Source organism: Miniopterus natalensis, chromosome 15 (assembly GCF_054644295.1).
Source record: "Miniopterus natalensis isolate mMinNat1 chromosome 15, mMinNat1.hap1, whole genome shotgun sequence".
In the NCBI taxonomy this organism is placed as follows: domain Eukaryota; kingdom Metazoa; phylum Chordata; class Mammalia; order Chiroptera; family Miniopteridae; genus Miniopterus; species Miniopterus natalensis.
Genome location: NC_142095.1, coordinates 7,193,101 through 7,212,189, shown reverse-complemented (window position 1 = coordinate 7,212,189; position 19,089 = coordinate 7,193,101). Strand labels below are relative to the sequence as shown.

Genomic DNA, 19,089 nt, shown 5'->3' with positions numbered 1-19,089 from the left:
GGTTCTCCCTGGCAGGCATCCCCAAGGATTCGGGGCAGGCAGAGAATTATCGCAGAGCCCAGCTTCCCTCCCACTTGATGGTGGCATTGCAGGGGGATGGGGAGGGAAGGGCAGCCCTGTGCAAGGCCAGGGAACCAGAGGGGGAAGCTAACACCCTGCTGAAACTGCTAATCTCCCAGCCTCCAGCCCCAACTGCTTCTCCTCCAAGCTCTCCAGAAGCAACAGCCTTAGGAGCTACAGCCTGAACCCCTGAGGACCCTCTGCTGGGCCGTACATGCCATGCTGGGGCCATGCTGATTTGTCCCTCAGTTGGCGGGGTGGATATCAGAGCCGGTTCTGCGCTGGTAGTAAGTTTTCTCTCCCTGGGCAGCTTCACCACAACTGAAACTACCCACCTTAGTGGGACCTCACCACGCCTACATCTATAGGGAGGAACCACTGCTGGGGCCTTCCACAAGCACCCCAAACTCAGCATGGCCAAGAGCTCATCTTTTCATCCTGCCTCAGGCAATGTGATGTCCCAGCCAGAAACGTGAGAGCCGCTCCCAGCCCGCCTCATTCCTGCACTCAGACATTCCCCAAGCACAGCTGAGCCCCCTGATCCACTCATCTCCACTTCTCCTCACTGGCCCCTCTGCATTCCCACGGCCCGGCTTTGGTCTACATGGGTCTTCTTACCTGAATGACTGGGGAGTCTCCTGCCGGTCTCCCTCACCTCCCAACTCCTGGTTGACCAGATGACCCTCTACAGACACCTGTGGGTGTTCAATATTGTCCCTTGTGATTTTTCAGAAACATAATCCTGATCCTATCACCCTCCTGCTTAAATCCTTGGAAGGCTTTAAGCTTCCATAAAACTCCAGATTTCTTTGTGCTGGACAGAAGTTCCCATTCGGCCCCTCCTTTCCTCTCAAGCCCATCTCTGGCCAGTCAAACCCCAGGGAGGGTGATAGGTAGACAAGCCAATCACAGAGAGAGCAAAGCCACACGCCCAGGAAAGAGCTTGAGTGTGCATTGAACCCTGTTGCCAGGGCCCCACTAGGGATGGGGGGGCAGCTGAGTTATGTGGGTTCTGTGTCTCCCCTCCAACGTGGAGAAAGCCTTGTCACTCCCTGGGGATGACAGCAGGTAAGACCATAGCCCAAAGCACGCTGGACAGAGCTGGGTCTCCGCAGGCACTGTGGAAGACAGTTGTGTTAAACGTGAAGACCTGCCCTTGGGGGCAGAGAGGAGATTCTCAGATGAGGCTGATCCCCCAGAGAGGGATCCTCCAGCCATTCTCATCCTGCGGCTGTTCTTCGGCTATTTTGTTTTGGTTTTAAGGTCAGTGAAAATGCACAGCACAGGTGACTCAGGAGCCACCTCCGAGGGTGCGGCCCTGGGCCTCCACGCGCGTCCCTCCCTCCCTGCGGCAGGGGCAGGGGCCTGGGAAGTGGAGCCGGTCGGCAACGAGCCTGACCGCGGGTGGGCCGCTCCGGGTGGCCGCGCGTTCAGAACACGGCTCCCTCGAGATTTATGACTTCGTTTTAGGTTTTAATGCTTCCTGTCAAAATTCCAAGCGGCCGTAGTGACTGATGGGAAGCAAGGGAAGGGTTGGAATCTTCCGGGTAGTGGAAATGGCACAGATTTCAAGTTTTCAAGTGAATAAGCACTTGTTTGGCGAATGTTTACTGAGCACCGACCACGCCCCTCTGGCTGATCCCCAGACAAATGGAGTTCAAGGCCACGTTAGTTGTAAGGACACTCCGAAAGCTCCTGCGGTGCCTGCCCTTTTCCAGCCAGGGGGTGGGGAGTGACATCTTAAGGGAACCCCAGTCCATGCCAACCCCTCCCCGACCAGCAGTAAAGCTTCAAAAAAGCTGGGCGCATGAGAGAGGTTCAGAGACGAGGAACTGCTCCTTGCTCTTTCCTGGTGCTAAATCCTGCCCGTCCCCAAGCTGCTGGCACAGTGGCACACACCCACTAGAGGTGATTCTGGCCCTGCTCACGTCTGCCAGCCTCATCTCTCTGAGACCAAGACATTCTACCCATAGGCCACCTGGAGCCTCTGGCAACAGAGCCAAGAAGCCTGCGGTGCCACAGCAGGTCCTCCACCCATTTCCACTTTCCAAACTCCAGCCTTTCCTTTGACATAAACGTACAAAATGGATGCAAGAGTTGTTTTAAATGCTGATTTCGTGCCCCTCCCACAGGCACTCTTTTGTTCTTCAGTTTAATTTTTACGTCAGATGGGCAGTAACAAACTCCAGGGCAGTCACCTCAAAGGAAATGGATAATTACTAACTGTACGTTTCATTTTGTCCATTGTTTGTTAACACCTGATTCTGAAAAACAGTCCTCAGCAGGCTGGAAACTGGCATAAAATTATTAGCAATAAAGAGATCGTTTTGCGTAGAATTGGGTTTATGACCCGCCAGCTGCAGGAAGTGCATGGAACCTGCTCTGTGGCCACCAACAGCATCTAACCACACCTGCCTCCAGGTAAAGGAACACCTTAGAACCTCAGGGCTGCGATCTATTTTGCTTTGCAGAAATGGACCCATCTTGTCCGGGCTGGGATTCCATTTGGGTGAAAAATAGTAGATTACCGGAGGGGGGTCAAAAAGTGAGCCTGGGGCAGCCCCCAAAAGGGCAACAAGGAGTAGGATGTCCTAAGGATTGGTTGGGGGGTGCACTGGGAGCAGCAGGAAGTATGTGTATCCACAGACCCACCCCACATTCTGAAAGACTTCCTATGTGCACAGGCCTCAGCAGAATTCAAATGTAGGTAAGTGGTGGGTATTGAATATTCTGGATGCCTCCCAGCATCCTCAAACCCCCTTCCTGTCTTTGGGGAAATTCCCTGGTTCACGGGCCCATGCATCCTCAAGGTAGAAGCTAGAGTCTCTCTTGCCCGGCTACCTTGTTGCTGAGGTGCAGGCAGGAGATTTGGGTTTCACCAATCTGATACACCCCATGAGACCCTGCAGAGCTAATGCCATGAAGTTGGTGGCCCACAGACTCCATTCTGCGAGCACAGCTGTGGAGTAACCAGCTTCCAGTGACAGATTCCAAGAAGCATGCAAACGCCAGACTCAGTGGTATGAACACTTTTGTGTTCTATTTGTGATGTAACCTGGCTACTGTTCTTTGCTGTTGGGCTTCAGGATGGTTCGTCTGGACCTTTTGGATTCTGTGAGTTATCTGATAGTCTTGACCAAGTTTCTTCTCTGCTTAAACTGGCTAGGATGAGTTTCTGATGTTGCAACTGGGAACCCAGACGGTGATCATAGCTCTATAAGCTGCAAAGGACAAAGTCCAAAGGAAATCTGCTGGGTTGTGAAACAACAACGATAACAAAATCCAGGATTATGTAGCTTCAGGCATGGTTAGATCCAGGGACCAGGATTAGCTACCTAATTTGCAGGGTTCAGTACAATATAAAAGCGCAGGGTCCTTTTCCAAAATTATGAAGACTTTTAAGATGATAATGTAAGAGCTTTAAACCAAGTGCAGGGTCCTTCTAAATACAGAGCCCTTTGTGAACACACAGATTGCATGCCCATCAAGCTGGCGCTGCTAGGCTCTCAATGTCACCATGACCCCAGCTCCTTTCTCTCTCTACCTCTTGGTTCTGCCAAGTCCCACTGATCCTGTGCCTGCCCATACACTCCAATATTCCAGAGGGAAAGGCCTGTCCGGATTCACACAGTCATTGGAGACTCACAGACCAATTGTGTCTATAGCATGAGTTAGGGCTGCAGGCACACCAGTCACCAGCACACTGATTAGCCTGATATGCTGACTATGGTTTTAGATCAGGCCCTCAAAGCCGCCTCTGAAATGAGGATTGGTATGCAGGTGCTTTCTATAGGAAATGCTGCCCTGGCAGAGAAGCTCAGTCGATTAGAGCGTCGTCCTGATAAGCCAAGGTTGTGGGTTCGATCCCCGGTCAAGGCACATACAAGAAACAACCAATGAATGCATAAATAAGTGGAACAACAAATCCATGTTTCTCTCTCTCTCTCAAATCAATCAATAAATAAAAAAATTGTAGGAAATGCTACTGGGGAGACTTGTAAGAAAATAGGGAAGCCGGATTGGAAAAGGGGAGGAGCTAAGCAAAGGCACAATCCCCAGAGAGACCCTCAGAGGATGGCCTCCCTTGACCCCACAAGCAGCTCTGGGTGTGAGTTAAGCCTCCGAGTTGCCTGAACCTGAGACGAGAAAGCTGGCATTTCAACTCTCCCTGCCTGCACCCCTCAGTCAGTCATTGATTAAGGGCCACTCCCCATGTGGGTGGGCACTAAATTCCCAGGCATTGCTGGCTCCCTGTGCATATGGACAATGGGAGCCCCAATAGACTGAGGATAATCTTCTAAAAAAGAAACACAGGTGCCAGCTCTTAGAGGTGAACACCAAAGTGGGGGGAGGGGTCCCCAAATGGTACAGATGCTCTAAGATGTGGGCAGAGCGCACACCCTGGACTCAGTGACAACCCATCCTGCTGACCCTGCGGCAGTCCTAAAATGCAGAAGTATGTGGCCCCAAAGTCCCACTGGGGATGTCCCTGCATGATGTCTCCAGCAGTGGCTCAGGAAGTGCCAGGTGACAGGCAGGTAGTGACTATATAAGATTACACCTACTTCTGAACTTTTATCTACCTAACATTTTAAAAATTAATCTTGGGCTATCTAAGCCTATACTATAAAGCTCAGATACCCTACTTTGAACTGAAGGGATTGCAAAACAATGTCTGCAAGAACTACATGAGCTTTCGAGTCTGTCGTAGGAATGAACTTTGCACAAACTCTGCTCATGTCTTTTGACACCTGCACTTAGTCACAGGTAACCACAGGTGGCTCATGAGACAGGCACATCATTAGCTTCATCGGGGATGGGTTCCTAGAAGAATAGGACAAATTAACAAAAAGATATATGAGAACATTTCTGTTACACCTCTGTCGACATATCATTCACATGCCATACAATTGTCCTGCTGAAAGTACACGACTCAGCCATTTTTAGTATAGTCAACCATGGGTGTTCAACCATCACCACAATCAATTTTAGAAGATTTTTACCATTCCGAAAAGAAGCCCCATATCCATTAGGAGTCATTTCTCATTTCCTACCTCCAAACCCCATCCTCAGCAAAAAGTAGAGAGGGCTGGTGGACCATCCCTCTTGTCCCCGATTTCAAGAACCATCCACAAAGCCCTACGTGGAAGAATAGCTCTGGAAAGTCCCCATTATATACACGTGCTTGGGAGAGCCATGAGTTTGGAGTGACTTTGGGGGCAGAGGTGTGGCCTGTTTCCTTCCTGAACACCAAAGGGACATCAGGTCATGCCCTACGGAGGTCCTGCGTCTCCAGATCCAAGCTTGGGGGAACACAGAGCACCCCTTACACAGGGAGCGGGCAATGCTAGTGGAACCAATTTATGCCCTTTCTGTAAAAAAGCCACCTTACCTTTCAGGAGAGAAAAGGGCGAGGGAGCACCCAGCTAAGCATGCTAGAGAGTCCTTTAGAGATAAACTGATCACACGACTAAGGGGTCTCGGGCTGACCACATTTTAATTCTCCCGGCTGAGTCAAGGGGCGAAGAAAAAGTCATCTAGGGGACCTGGGGTTAGCAAGTGAATTAAACACGCACCCGTGTGTGGACGTTCGCTACAGAAAAGTGGGGTGTGAGTGTGGAGTCGGGCCCGTTAAGTAAACACTATTCGCAGCCCTCTTCCGCTGGGACGTGAGGATAAGGCCCTGAAAAGAACTCGTTTTCTGAACATCACACCGGCCCCATTAGGGGCGCCCTGTGATCACATTATCACGCGCTTTGTCTTCAAACGAGGCTCCCGGGCCTCCCTCACCCATAAGCAGAGAAAGTCCTCTCCATGCTCATTATAGGGCTCCCGGAGCCCGGCCTCTCTGATGTGCCTCCCTCCCTCACTTTGGAGCTCCACTTCCTTGAGATCTGTCATTGTCACCTTTATTATAATGGAGTCTTACAATCCCACAGCTAGCGACACTCGGGGGAGGAGTATTCTGATGAGGAGGGAGGGGGTGCCCGGGGGAGACGTACGTGATGGAAGCTTCCACAGAGGCTCCATGGGAGACTCTCAGGAGAATGGAGGACCGGTAAGGAGGTGGGCCCTTCGCCCCCCAATTCCACGGCCCTGCTCGCGTGCAAGGAAAAGGCAGGAGGGCCGAGGACAGTGTCCGTGACAGTGGCCTCCAGTTATTCCCGTTGCTGCGAGCGGGACTGTTCCCTGCTCGGGCAAAGCAAACGGAGCCCAGCGCACACGGGGCAGGTGAGGCAACAGGCAGCGGTGGTGATACAGTTTCTTCCTGTCGCATGTGGGCAAAAGGAGCTTAAGACACCGCGGGCGGAAGGCACGATGGCCGGTGTCCTTTCCTCCCGCTCGGCAGGGCCTCTGACTCGCTGCAGGACCGAGAACCAGGCCAACAGAACATGATGGGCTTCCTTCAATCCACTCAAGGGGAAAAAGGCCAAAGATCGCTGAGCACGGGTCACCCACACGAGGGGGCGGAACCGGCCCAGGATGTCACAAAAGGCACCCGAAGTACAGAAGCAATCTATTTAGAAGCATGCCTAACAGACAACCAGACAGATAGGCAGCACCAGGAAAGATTTAACTCTTCTGGTTTGTCTGCTTTGGCAAAACAACAGAATTTAGTCACGTTCGTGTGCAGGTGTGATTTGCATGACTTACCTGGTTCTGTAGATCAGTATAGGTGAGGCCTACACATCTAACCAATCAATCAATCAATCAATCAATCAATCTATTTATCTACCTACTTATCTTTCAGCTATCTATCTATTTTTATATTTTCCTCTCCAAGACTGAACACTTACCAAGAAAAAAAAAAAATTTTAAATGTATACAGCAAGCAATGTGCTCAGTTGCAGAAGAACCCCCCAGATTTACAAAACTCTGTGACCCTCTTCATCTTTTCACGGCTCTTTGAGCCTGTAATTAAAAGCACGCGGCAACCTTAGGAGAGACTGGGTTCAATGCCAGGTGAAAATGGCACACAAGTGGCTCTGCCGTTTGGAACAGAACAAAAGAAAACAATGAAGAGTTATGGGACAGAAAGAAAAGATACACTTTCCCCTGAGATAAAATATGAGCCCAGCAAAGAAAAAAAAAAAAGATTCAGGGAGGCTACTGCAGATAGAGAAATGCTGCGGCAGGAAACTCTCCCGCTAATAGGCGCAGTAAAGGCCCCGTTAAGAGGAAAGCCAGGAGACCCATAATCATTTGCAAGAGGAAATAGGTTGGGGCAGTGAAATAAGACACTTTGCTCCAAGTAACCAGAGGGCAGTTCCAGGGAGGTGGTGATTCTAGGAGAGTCCACGGCGCAGAAAAAGCACCAGGAAGGTGCCCACAAGAATAAAGTCCAAGTGGATTTAAGAGAGGAATCTAAAAATTATTAAAGTGCCATTAGGAAACATGAAATTCCTCTACAACTTAGATTGGAGGAGAGCGTTTCTTAGAGGGGCTCAGAATGCAGAAGAGACCAAGGGAAAGATTAATTTGTCTACATAAAAATAAACACTTGTGCACGGAAAAAAAAAAAAATAGAAAGAAAGAAGAGGAGAGAAAAAGTAGAAAAGCATTGTTAAAGCCGGAAAGACAGACAACACCCTGGAAAAAATATTCATATTACTGACAAAGCGCTAATCTTCCTATTATAGGTTTTACAGAAATTGAAGGGGCCAAAAGGCAAAAGATACGACCCTCAGCTCACAGAAGCAGAAAGAAAAATATCTCAGAGGTATGACCACGTGTTTAGCGTCCTTCACAAGAAAAACGCTAACTCCAGTTACACTGAGGTGTTATTTGTAAAATTCCAAACATTGGGTGATAGACCGTTGGGTCGGGTTCTCCCAGAAGCAGGACTGAGACAAATATTGTAGTGTAAGTGATTTATTTGGGAGGCAATCGGAGGAAACACCAGCCGGGAGGTGAGGAGGAAAGGGAAAGAAGCTACGGCCGGGCGTGTCATCAGGACAATGACCGGCACAGGGCACCTGGAGCTTAGTCAGGGAACCAGGGGAGACGGCGTAGGACACACCTGAGTTCTCTCTCTGAGAGTGAAAAGGCGGGGGGGGGGGTTAGCCACCCACTCCCTGACGGTCACTGGTTGATGGCCGCCTCTGGGGCATTAACCGCCGGGCACTTCTGCCCATCCACCCCCAGGCTCACGCGCAGCCCGAGCCTGCTCCCTGAAGCCTGAGCGAAGCTCTGGGGCAGAGCTGCAGCTGGTCTGGAGGGGTGCGGGTGGGGCACACATTGTCCAGCGATGACGCTGCCCGGGGACAGGCTCTCATCCGCCGCTGCTGAGAAGGGACGCCGATGCAACACCTGGGGGAACTGGGGATGCCAGTTAGTTATTGGCAACCTGACAGCATCTTGTCCTGAGTCTTCTCTCCTGGTGCATATAGCCTTTGACTCAGCAGTCCCGCTTCTGGGCATCCATCCTACCCTAAAGACTTGCACGTGTAGTAAGTGACACCTGAGCAAGACAATTCATGCAGTCCTACCGGTAACAACGAAGGCTCGGAAACAACCGAATGTCCATTACTGAGAAGGAGCTAGACAAATAAATTAATCATATTTAATATTATTTAATTCAATATATTACTGTAATATATTACTTAATTCAAAAATTGAATTTAGAAAAGCTGATGGCTATCTGGGGGCATGGAACTGCCCCCATTGTTATATATTTCTGACTTGTTTGAATGTTGCACATGGTGCATGTATTACTTTGCAATATAAAAAAAAATAGAGATATAATAATAAATACAAACTAGGGAGATAGACAACAGTTGAAAGTAATCAAGATGGAAGGTTTATTGGACCAGGTGCTGAGCTGTCAGCAATAGGAAATAACTGGCTGGTTAAAGCAGGAAAAGAATTTGATGGAAGGATAGTGGATAGTTCACAAAATCACGGGGAAGGTAGAAGCAACGGGCTCCAAATAAAAGCAGCAGCTCACTGGGGCGAGGCAGTGATACCCACAAAGCCATCTGACGAGGACAGTGTTGCTATCACCCCTCCTTGGACTTGGTTCCCTCTGCCATCTCTAGGGGACAGAAAGTCAGACCACAAGTTTCAACTGAGGCCCCAAGATATGACAGTTTTTAAATGTCAGAGAAGGTGTGAGGCAGGTCCCCAGGCAGAAATGCCAAAGCAGATGACCCAGAACTGGGCAAGTGAGGACATTCAAGGGACAAGAGACTGAGCTTGGAGGCAGAGCCTTGCAGAAGACCCTAAGGCTGTGGAGTCCCACCAAGGCAGCAGCAGTCAGAGCTGCCAAGGAACCCACCAAAAATGTCTACGGCATTGGCTAGACCCAGACAGCAAAAGCCGGTTTATGGCAGTGGCCGGTTAGGAAATGCCGCATTCCTCTTACCCTCCTCATGGCTCCAAGCCCGTGAGGGTCCCGCCCCAGGCGGTGGGGAGGGTATGAGAGGAAAGGGTCAGCCCACCCTCTCCAAAGCTCTGCCTGGGGCGGGAGGAGAATTTTACCTCCCGCTGAAGACAAGAAGTGCGGGTTCATAAATGGACACCATGTACTGCAATGTAAGGACCTCAGGACTTTGTTACCTGACAAAACCCAGGACGGTCACGAGCATTCGCTTCAAGTGGCATCCAGTGGTAAGGGAGGACCACCCCCATGGAGGAGGCTTACGGGGTGTCAGGGTGGGGTGGACAAGAGCAAAGTTACCTTTAAGATTACCCGCCGCACATCCAGTAAAGTTCCAAGTGCACGAGGAGTGGACGTTCCTGCCACAGTCCCTGAAATAATTCTGTTTTGGTTTTCTCATGTCATCTGCTCCAGTTTTACAACCCCAAGCAGAAGCATCTGATTGGCTGAGCCGAGACTTCATGCCCAGGCTCCAGCTGCCACGGCCCATGTTGCCCACAACACCCTACCTCCCTACCTGGTGAATTCACCTAAGCTAGGAAAGGGGTTCGAAAGTGCAGAGACAAAAACAGGCACGTGCACTGTAATGGGAGGCTGTGCATTCACCGCTAACGGCTGGTGCGCTGTGCTTGGTGCAGGGGGTGGAGGGAAGGGGGAGAGGATTCCAAGAAGAGTGACATAGTCCCACTACTGTGGCAACCTCAACACGAAAGTCTCTCATTTTTATCTAGAACCTTAGAGTTTAAGAAGCTCTTTCATGTCTGTTTCATTTGATCTTGACAACGACACAAGTGGGATGGCTCTACAGTGTCCAACGTGGGGCCTGGCACGTAGTAGGCCTTCAGTAACTGTTTGCTGAATGGATGAACGCGTGAAGGAAGGAATGAGTAAGGAAGAATTGAATCCACTGGCAGGAGCACAGGCTTTGGGGTTGGTCTGTCTAGCTCAGCACTGGCCAGTGGGCTTGACCCAGGTGACGGTTCTTTCATTTCATTTTAATTCATTTAAATCTAAATAGCCACATGCGGCTAAGGGCTACTGTCCTGGACAGCATTGGTCTAGTTCAAATTCCAGCCGTGTATCCAGCTTATAACCTGAGTAAACTCCCTAATTTCCCTAAGTCTCATTCTCCCCAGATGTGAATGGGAAAAGCAACGTTCCCCTGCTTTGCTGGCGGTGATGGTTGGGAGGGGTCTCACACGGGAAAGGTGAGGTTCACTGGGCTGTGAAAGGCAAAGCTTCCTACCTGGCAGAGCTCAACAGATGGAAGCCAGCACGTGGATCCCCGTGACCCCCATGACCGCGGCTGTTACCCCCACTGCAGGGGGGCTGCGGAGACTCGGAGCCTGTCCAGGCCCCACGGCTAGTGCCCAGCACAGTGGGAGTTGCTCCTGTTTTTGTTGCTGCGGTGGCTTCTCACCAAATACCCCCCATAGGCACGAAGGATCGTCTGTGCTCTGAAAAATGAGTCTCCCGCCTACGTTTGTGATGAGCACTCAAATTCATGCAGATTCCACTGGGACTAATAAAACATAAATTTGTTTAAAAGCATTTTGGTCATTACGTAGAGTCTTAATCAACAGACACCAGAAGTACAGCTATTATTATGTGAGGAGTCTCAGGGTCTCTCGACGTGGAAAAGGCATCCCTGTCCTTGGTGGAAAATGTTAACCTCTCTTTGTTAAAACAGAATCAAAGAAAAGAAAGACACAGGATACATCGCGCGCACAGACACACACACAAAAGAGTTAAATATCGAGAGAAAATGGTGATGCAAGAGACTCCATAAACCAGTGTGTATTCTAGGTACATTAGCTAGAAACGAGAATGGTGGTTGTTGTTTTGTTTTTGTTTTTTACCAAAGGGGACTTATATAAAGCCGTTTAATAGAAAAGATCCATGTGCAATTCACTAAAGGATTCCATAACCACCAGCAACTATAATAAACAAAGCTGAGTTTAGCGTTAAAAAACGAATCGCACACGTTCGGAAAGGGTGAAACGATGCTCTGAGGCAGATTTTGTGAGAGGTTTCAGAATTCGAGACGCGTGGTCCTGAGTGGCGCGAATATAACCTGAAAGGTGCCCACGAGGATCCACTGGGGTGAGGAAATAAAATATTACAACTCCGATATTGACTTTTTATCTTAAAAACGAAGCCACGCTTCATGGGTATTTAATATATGCATTGACAGCAATACATGTATATAATTTAAATAAATATTCATCTAGAGGGTACATACTCAAGACTACTCCACTCAGACGACTGCATAATTAAAAATCTTTAGAAATTGTTTTTTTATTTGAAGGCAGGGAGCTCAGGATAACCCTGCAGTACGATGTGATTATTAAAAACCAGCCCCACATGGAGCCATCTTAGCTATATTAGTTAGCTTTTCCTATGGAGTAAACCACCCCCAAACCAGCCGGCTCACGACGACTGTTTTTCACTGTTCGGAATCCGCACAGTGTCAACTCGTGCTGACAATCTAAGAAAACTCAGTCATAGGAGGAGGTCTTCAAAGAACCTGGGTCCCTATGCCACGAAAAGAGAACACTAACAGGAAGGAGGAATACGGGTGTTAGGCATTGACTATCCGGATTTCTTACAGCTTAGGTTCTAATACAATTTACAGCGATCGGGAAAATAGTTTGAATGGACGATCCCTTGCAGCGACAGAAATGAAAGCATTTTTTTCCCTTTTCCCTAACTGATTTTGCAATTATAGAGCTTGATGATCTCAGAGGGTTCCATTTGTGCGAAAAGGCAGTCGGCTGACATACGAATGACTGGAAAATCCCAGAGATGTATATACTCCGTACTTGTCAACTTCTCTCATTTTTATCAAAGAGCTGGCTATTTTTCTCCCCCTCTTTAAAGGACAAACAATATGGTCTTTGTTCTTGTCTACCCCCTCCCCCAGCTCAAATTCTATCATGTAAATTCCAAATATGAGCGGATTTGAAAATGGATTATGAAGGAAAAGCTTTAGTATAAACAAAAGGGAGACGGAGTAAAATGCGTGTCCGTCACCCCGTAAGATATGATGTGACAGATGTACGGTGCCTCTGCAGAGAGAATGGAGGTGGCTCAGAGCGCTGCTGTCCCCCCGGAAAGAAATATGTGAAATAAAATATATTTCAAAGAACACCCATGCAAATGCACTGTCCCTTCTGGGTATAGCTGGAACAGTGTTCTGTTTGAATAATTTTATATCTTTCTCCTAGAACTGAAATTTCTGCAAAGTAAAATCAAAATCCCTACATTGTATAAGAAACTAATCCAGCTTATTGTAAGATTTAGAATGAAAATGTAAGATCATTCATAAAATACGTTTTAGTAACCGATAACCTTGAAAATTTAGACCAGTGGTGAAATTTCTACTTTCCAGCTTTTTAACAAACGACCAACTAAGGCCGCAATGAAAACAAAACAGTTCTGTCCTTCGGTGGCATTCCTGGGAGAAAAATCAGAAATCACTATGTCCTTACTCTAAGAGGATTTTTAGTCAACTAGTTAAAAATAAATAAATTTTCAATCGGTACGTTCCTCTACTTTTCTAGACGCAAAGTTATTTTTTTGCCAAGTGGTGCAAAAACAGAAAAGGGAGCCTTGCTTCTGGCACCGTGACCTTCTCCAGGCCCCGGTCCGAGCTGCCGCGATGCACACGCACCCTGGCGAGGCAGCCAGCAGCATTGTCACCCCACACTCAACGAGGCAGCAGGTGAGCGTACAAATCTCTCTTTCACACCAGTGAAGACTTCCACACCACAAACACATTTCCCTCCTCCGTACGATGAATGCTTTTTTAAAAAATAAGCATTAATTCAGATGGGCAACTGCTCAACACTGTGTTTTTTTTCCTAACTATACGCATAAAGACATCTAATTTTTGTTTTAAAACCAATAGAGCTTGCAGATATTATAAACCGTCTCTATATTTTCTAAAAGAAAGCTATAGCTGGTCCATCTGCTCTCCAAGACACAGCACGAAACCTCCGTATGTTTAAAAAATGTCACACCCGCCACCTCTGTGCACACACCCCCATACACGTACGTGTCTGCTCCAAGTCCACACGCATCCACTGGTGACCGAGCCATCTGAGGGGGAGAAGGGGCTGGGGAGGATTTGTCACAATGGGCACGCATGATATTTACTGAACGAGACGTTTTGCTCTGTATTTTGCTTTTGCATGTGGCAGGGGGGACTCCTAATTGTATTTAGACTTTAGATGGCATGAGTGACTCAGTTCACAGCAGAGGCACCTGCAAGCAAATTAATTTGTTGTAGCACATTAATTATCTCATAGCCTCTATTTAGGCTGCAGCTGTTGCTATTATGTTAATGATATTTTTTATCACCACTGTATACAACAAGTTATAGCAATAATAGAAATATCCCCCCTTTTGGATCCCCCCCCCCCCCGCAAGCCGTTGTTTCCATTTCTCTATGTCAGAAGAGAAGACAGAAAGAAATGTAGGCACACGAAGCCCCAAAGCGCACCATAATTTCCTATTTCTGAACCGATTTGGAAGAGAATGGGCGAGGGAAATTAGCAGAGGCTCGCCCCGCACAAAGATGGCGCGGGCGGCGACCGCGACAGCCAGGGAGCAGAGAGGCTGAGGGCGGCCACTGGCCGGCGCGGGCCGGGTGGTGAGTGCCGGGCGGGGGGGCCGCTCGCTGCAGTTTTCATGAGATAATAAGCTGGGGGGGAAGGCATACAAAGAGTAGGTTTGTCATTGTTTGTAAAATATAAACACAGATGAATTCTGTCTCTGGTTCGTTCATGCTTTTCACTCTGCACAGCAGGGATGTTCTTAAGAAGTTGCCCTCTGCGAAATTTCGCTAAATGGGAACCGTGGACCCTGCATGATGGGATTATAATCACACCAGCCACTCCTTGTACATAATTTTTTGTTTGAGATCCAGTAAGCCTCCCTGTTTTTACTATATAGAAAGCAACAGATATGCCTATGTCGATAAACTGAGGGTCTGCGTCCCTAGAGCCCAGTGCCAGCTAAGGAAAAGAAATAAATACCGGCGATAGCACATCTACGAATCTCAGTGGATTCAAAAACAATATGAAAATTTGGGGCTGACAAGGACGTGTCTGCTGCCCGCAGTCCCTGCGCTGGCTCACCATGTTGCCTATTAACCGAAAGATCAAAAATTATCGATTTCCTGGCGCTCAGTGCTCGGGAAAGAAAAGCTACTTTAAAATTTGCATTGTTTAAGAAATCAGTTAAAAGAAAAGAATCATTTTTTCCCCCCCCTGAACACTTTGGAGTGTGAAAATGGCTTATTTTCATTTTATTCACCATTTGCTATAATTCTATTATTTTTAACAGCTGGAGTCCAGAAATGATTTTTTTCGAGGAATTTAGGATTTTGCCGCAGTATCCATCTGCAGTCCCAGAATCCTCGGGTAAGTTAATCCTTCCTGTGATGGGAAACGCCTTTAGCCTTCTGGTGAATTAAGTATCTGCAACCATTTTGAAATTTTTAATAGAGAGGGGTGTGTGTGTGTGTGCGTGTGTGTGTTGCATGTTGGAGGCGTACGCCTCCGAAGCGTAATTTCTTAGCAATGCAGCGGTTTTTGTCTTCGTTTTCAGAGACACTGAGAAACATACACCTTTGTGCTCTTTGACTATCATGGGTGATGTCTCCATTGCTTTTCCTTCCCACTTTCTACGGTGGCCATTTACATGTACTTTAGCACGGCAAGGGCTGTTGTGCCAAATCAGTGAAGGCCTGGAGAACACACAACTCCCATCACGAAGACGGGAGCTGGCACAACTGAACCGGCCATGAAGGTCCCTGCCACCGCTGCTGCCACGGCCACCGCCACGGCCACCGCCTCCCGCCGCCCCTCCCTTGCTCTGCGGCGCACACCAGATGCGAGCCTGCCGCGCTGGCTCTCGGCCGAATTTGCCCAGTGGGTTCCTAGATTACTTGTGTGTGCGAGAATAGCCAACCATGTAGTCTGACAAGAGGTATTTACAACTACTTAGCCTGTTCAGCTGGAAAGAAATCAAAAGATAACACGGGAGCCTGAGATGATGTGTTGCAAATCAAAAGTTCCAATCCATAAATAGCCACTTGGTGAACTGCTAAATGAAAAGCTGGTCCCGATTGTTGTCCAGCGTTTTCAGGCTGTCAAAGGAAACGTGTTTAACTGGCGTTGTTAGAGAGTCGGGATTTATTGTTTATAAATGCACGGAGCGATTGCCTAGTTTACCTTTCTGCCGGGAGGGGATTCTTCCCAAGGAGATTGGAATATAGAGTCCAGAAGAGACTACAGGCCCTCCTTTCACTGTTTTCTACTATTTCTGTTTACTTTCAAGCAGGGTCGATTAACAATTACAATTACACATTAATTTAAGGGATCTAACCAAAAGGAGACAGTCAGTCCTGGCTGGGTGGCTCAGTTGGTTGGAGCATCGTCCCGGACACCAGAAAGGTTACAGGTTCAGTTCCCCATCAGGGCACATACCTAGGTTTCAGGTTTGGTCCCTGGTCAGGGTGGGGCAGGGCGCAGATATTTTCGCTCACATCGATGTTTCTCTCTTTCTCTCTCTCTCTTTCTTCCTCTCTCTAAACATATCCTCCGGTGAGGATTTTTTAAAAAATAAAATAAAATAAAGGAGCCAGTCATCCATTTCCCCCTCTCTATAGGAAGCTCATTGTCTTAGTGCTCAAAAAATGTTTAATGAATAGATTTGATAGAGTCAACTATGCAAAAAAGTGAATGGGTGTTCTTTAAAGTGCAGCTGGCTGGATTAATGTTTCTGTCTGAAGTGCAAAAACAATCTGGGCATTTACTTCTTTGCCTAAAGGTGATTCGAGTGCATGTGTCTTAGGGAAGGGACGCTTCGCGTTCAGGTTCCACGTAGACGCTGCCTGACATGCCAGCGGTCTGGTAGCATGACAAGTAATACCTCCTCTGCTCAACCAGCTGGAGACACTCTTGGTTTCTAGGAACACAGTCTGAAATTTAGAACCATTTGTCTTTTGCAGTTTCACAAAATGGATTAATGTACATCAAACCCAAGTAGTTGGCTCTACAAGGAAAAGGCATAGGATAGCCAAGTATTTTTTATGAAATGCATTTCCCAAGGCCAATTTTTAAGGCTAATTTTTACAGAATCACTTATTTCACCAACAACTCACCAGGTATTTTGATGTTCGTGTTTCTCACTGGTTTAATGATAGTATTTGCCTTCATTTCACAAAAGTTATTTATCTCGTATTTCCAGTGAGACAATTGGAACAATTTCTGTTTTTTGGAAGGAGGAAATAAAAATTCTCAACCAATCTGTTAAATTCAACTAATTTGTTTTAATGCTAGTCAGCCAGTTATTCTTCAGGACACTTAAATTTGACCGGAAAACAGCTTGCTGCATTGTTGCAAATTTTACATTGTCTTCAATAATGTGTGTTTGCTTAAAGCATTACTAGGGATTTAAGATTTTTAATTCTAAATTTAGATTATGATATCTAAATCACAGAAAAATGCTTCCATTATTTTGGCACCTGATGAGAAATACAAACATGGAAGTTTTTATTCTGTAGATGTGCTAATAGTGCAAATATTTCTTAACTAGTTTTTACAGTGTGCCTTAGCCAAAAACAAAAACAAAAAACCCACACAAAAAATCTGAACATAAAGAAAACATCCATACCAAAGAATCCTCTAATATTGATTAATCAGTCATCTGATTTTAAATGTATGACTTTCATCAAATCAACTGTATATTCCTTAATTCTGTGTGTATGAATTAAAATTGAGGATCAGTACCTGGAAATGTTATTTACTAACCTTTCAAAACATTTATATTAGAAACACTCCTTTGACGAAACATCTTTTCTGCTCAACCTGTTTGAATTATGGCCAGCCTAGTTACCCACTTCCACATAATTACTAGCAAAGATACAAATTCGAAAGTCACTCTAGACAATGGATCTCGCGGATCATCTTAGGTGCGGACTTTCTTCCACTGCAGGAGCTCACATGTGCTACGGTGACAGGCAGCAGTTGACGTCGTCACTGCATATCGTAAAATATATTTAAGACAGAGAAAAAAGAATTATTTAAAGAATATGTTGGTCCTGAAGCATTAGCTATGCCTAAAATTACATATCCTACTTCATGAATGAACGAGTAGGTTTCCTGCCTGTCCCTAGGTATAAAGACCTATTGTTTGCATGCATTAATTACAGGGATAAAAGCCTCAAGATAACTTTCACTGTTGCTTTTTGTACTCTCTCCATTGTTTGGGGGGGGGGGGAGGGAACGCGCATAAAACAGACTAGAGAAAGTGAAAAATTGTTCCAGCTTTGACAAATGCCAATCTTGCTGGATTATAATGAAGACTCTTCCAAGGAAAATGAAGACCCAACTTCCGCCTATTAAAACGAATTAGAAAATGTTCTTGAAGAATAGAAAATTAGCTAAAAAAAAAAAAAAAATTAGAAGCTGCCTAATTGGTAGCTCCTTCCATAAACAACATACTTGGGATGTCTCAAAAAAATGCACCTCCCCCAAAGGAAAATCCCCACCAAAAACAATTTTTTTTTTTTTAAATCTTTTGGTTCTTAGGAGCGAAGTAGAACCGGGTCAGAACAGAATCTGTAAGAGCCGGGCCGACCCGCTGCCCGCTCCCCACCCGCAGCCTCTCCAGGACTTGTTGAGCTGCGGCCGGGCGCCCGTCTGGGAGAGTCCGCGGCCCCGGGAGCGGGGGAGGCGGCTCCGCCCGGGGGCGCTCCCAGGCCCGGCTGAGCACCGGCCGCGACCCGGGCCCGCGATGCGGGCGGGGCCGGGGGCGGCCGGGGGTGCGGGCTCGGCTGCGCGCCAGGTCTCGCAGGGAACGCGTGGCCCCGACCGCGACGACGGCGGAAGCCCGGCCCCGCCGGAGCCCCCGACCCGCAGAGCTGCGGCGTCAGCACCGGCGGCCGCGACCTCGCCGCTGGGGCCCCGCGTTCCCGCCCGCCCAGGGCTGGGCGCAGCTTCCCCGCGCGGCCCCCAGGACCGGGGCCCGGGGTCGCCTCCCGCGGCCGGCAAGCCCCGCGGCCGCTCTCAGGGCCCGGGGCGCGCGCAGGGCCGGGCGTCGAGGCCCGGACAGCGGAGGCTCCCGCTGCCCCCTCGCGTCCCCCGGCCCGGGACCCGGCGGCCCCGCTCCCGCAGGGCGGGGTACCCACGGGCTGCACGCGGCGCAGCGCCCCGGGGATGCGCGGGGCCCCGCCCGGCCCGGCGCGCGGGGACTACTTTCCGCGCCGCCCGCGCCCCGCCCCCTGTCCTCGCGCGGAGGAACGCTCCGCGCCGCGCCGCCGGCGGCAGGATACAGCGGCGCCCGCGCGACTTATAAGAGGTCCTTGTGCGGCGCCATTTTAAGCCTCTCGGTCCGGGGCAGTCGCGTTAGATCGGCTCCGGCGGCGGAGAGCGAGGGGAGGCGGAGACGGAGGCACGTCCGAGGAGCAGCCCGAGTCCCCGCCGAGCCGCCACCGCAGGCCGAGGACGGTCGGACTCCCGCGGCGGGAGGAGCCCGTTCCCCTGAGGTGCTCGGACGCCCCTTTCCTTACCCTTCCGGGGCTGCTCGCGGTCCCTCTTCGGAGCCAAACTTCGTCGCGGGCGCGCGGTGCCGGCGGTGGC

At 48.7% G+C, this 19,089-nt stretch overlaps 1 protein-coding gene and 1 long non-coding RNA gene across 2 annotated transcripts in view; one reads left to right on the top strand and one right to left on the bottom strand.

Annotated features, from left to right (window-relative positions):
- The window catches only part of LOC107524289 (uncharacterized), a 151,359-nt gene extending 132,277 nt beyond the window's left edge, over nucleotides 1–19,082 (bottom strand). The window contains exon 1 of the long non-coding RNA XR_015715692.1: nucleotides 19,020–19,082. This is a non-coding gene — a long non-coding RNA (uncharacterized LOC107524289). The remainder of the gene's footprint in view (nucleotides 1–19,019) is intronic.
- The window catches only part of CTNNB1 (catenin beta 1), a 31,206-nt gene continuing 31,020 nt past the window's right edge, over nucleotides 18,904–19,089 (top strand). Inside the window, exon 1 of the mRNA XM_087824820.1 lies at nucleotides 18,904–18,995. The gene's annotated coding sequence lies outside the window, so the exon portion shown is untranslated. The remainder of the gene's footprint in view (nucleotides 18,996–19,089) is intronic.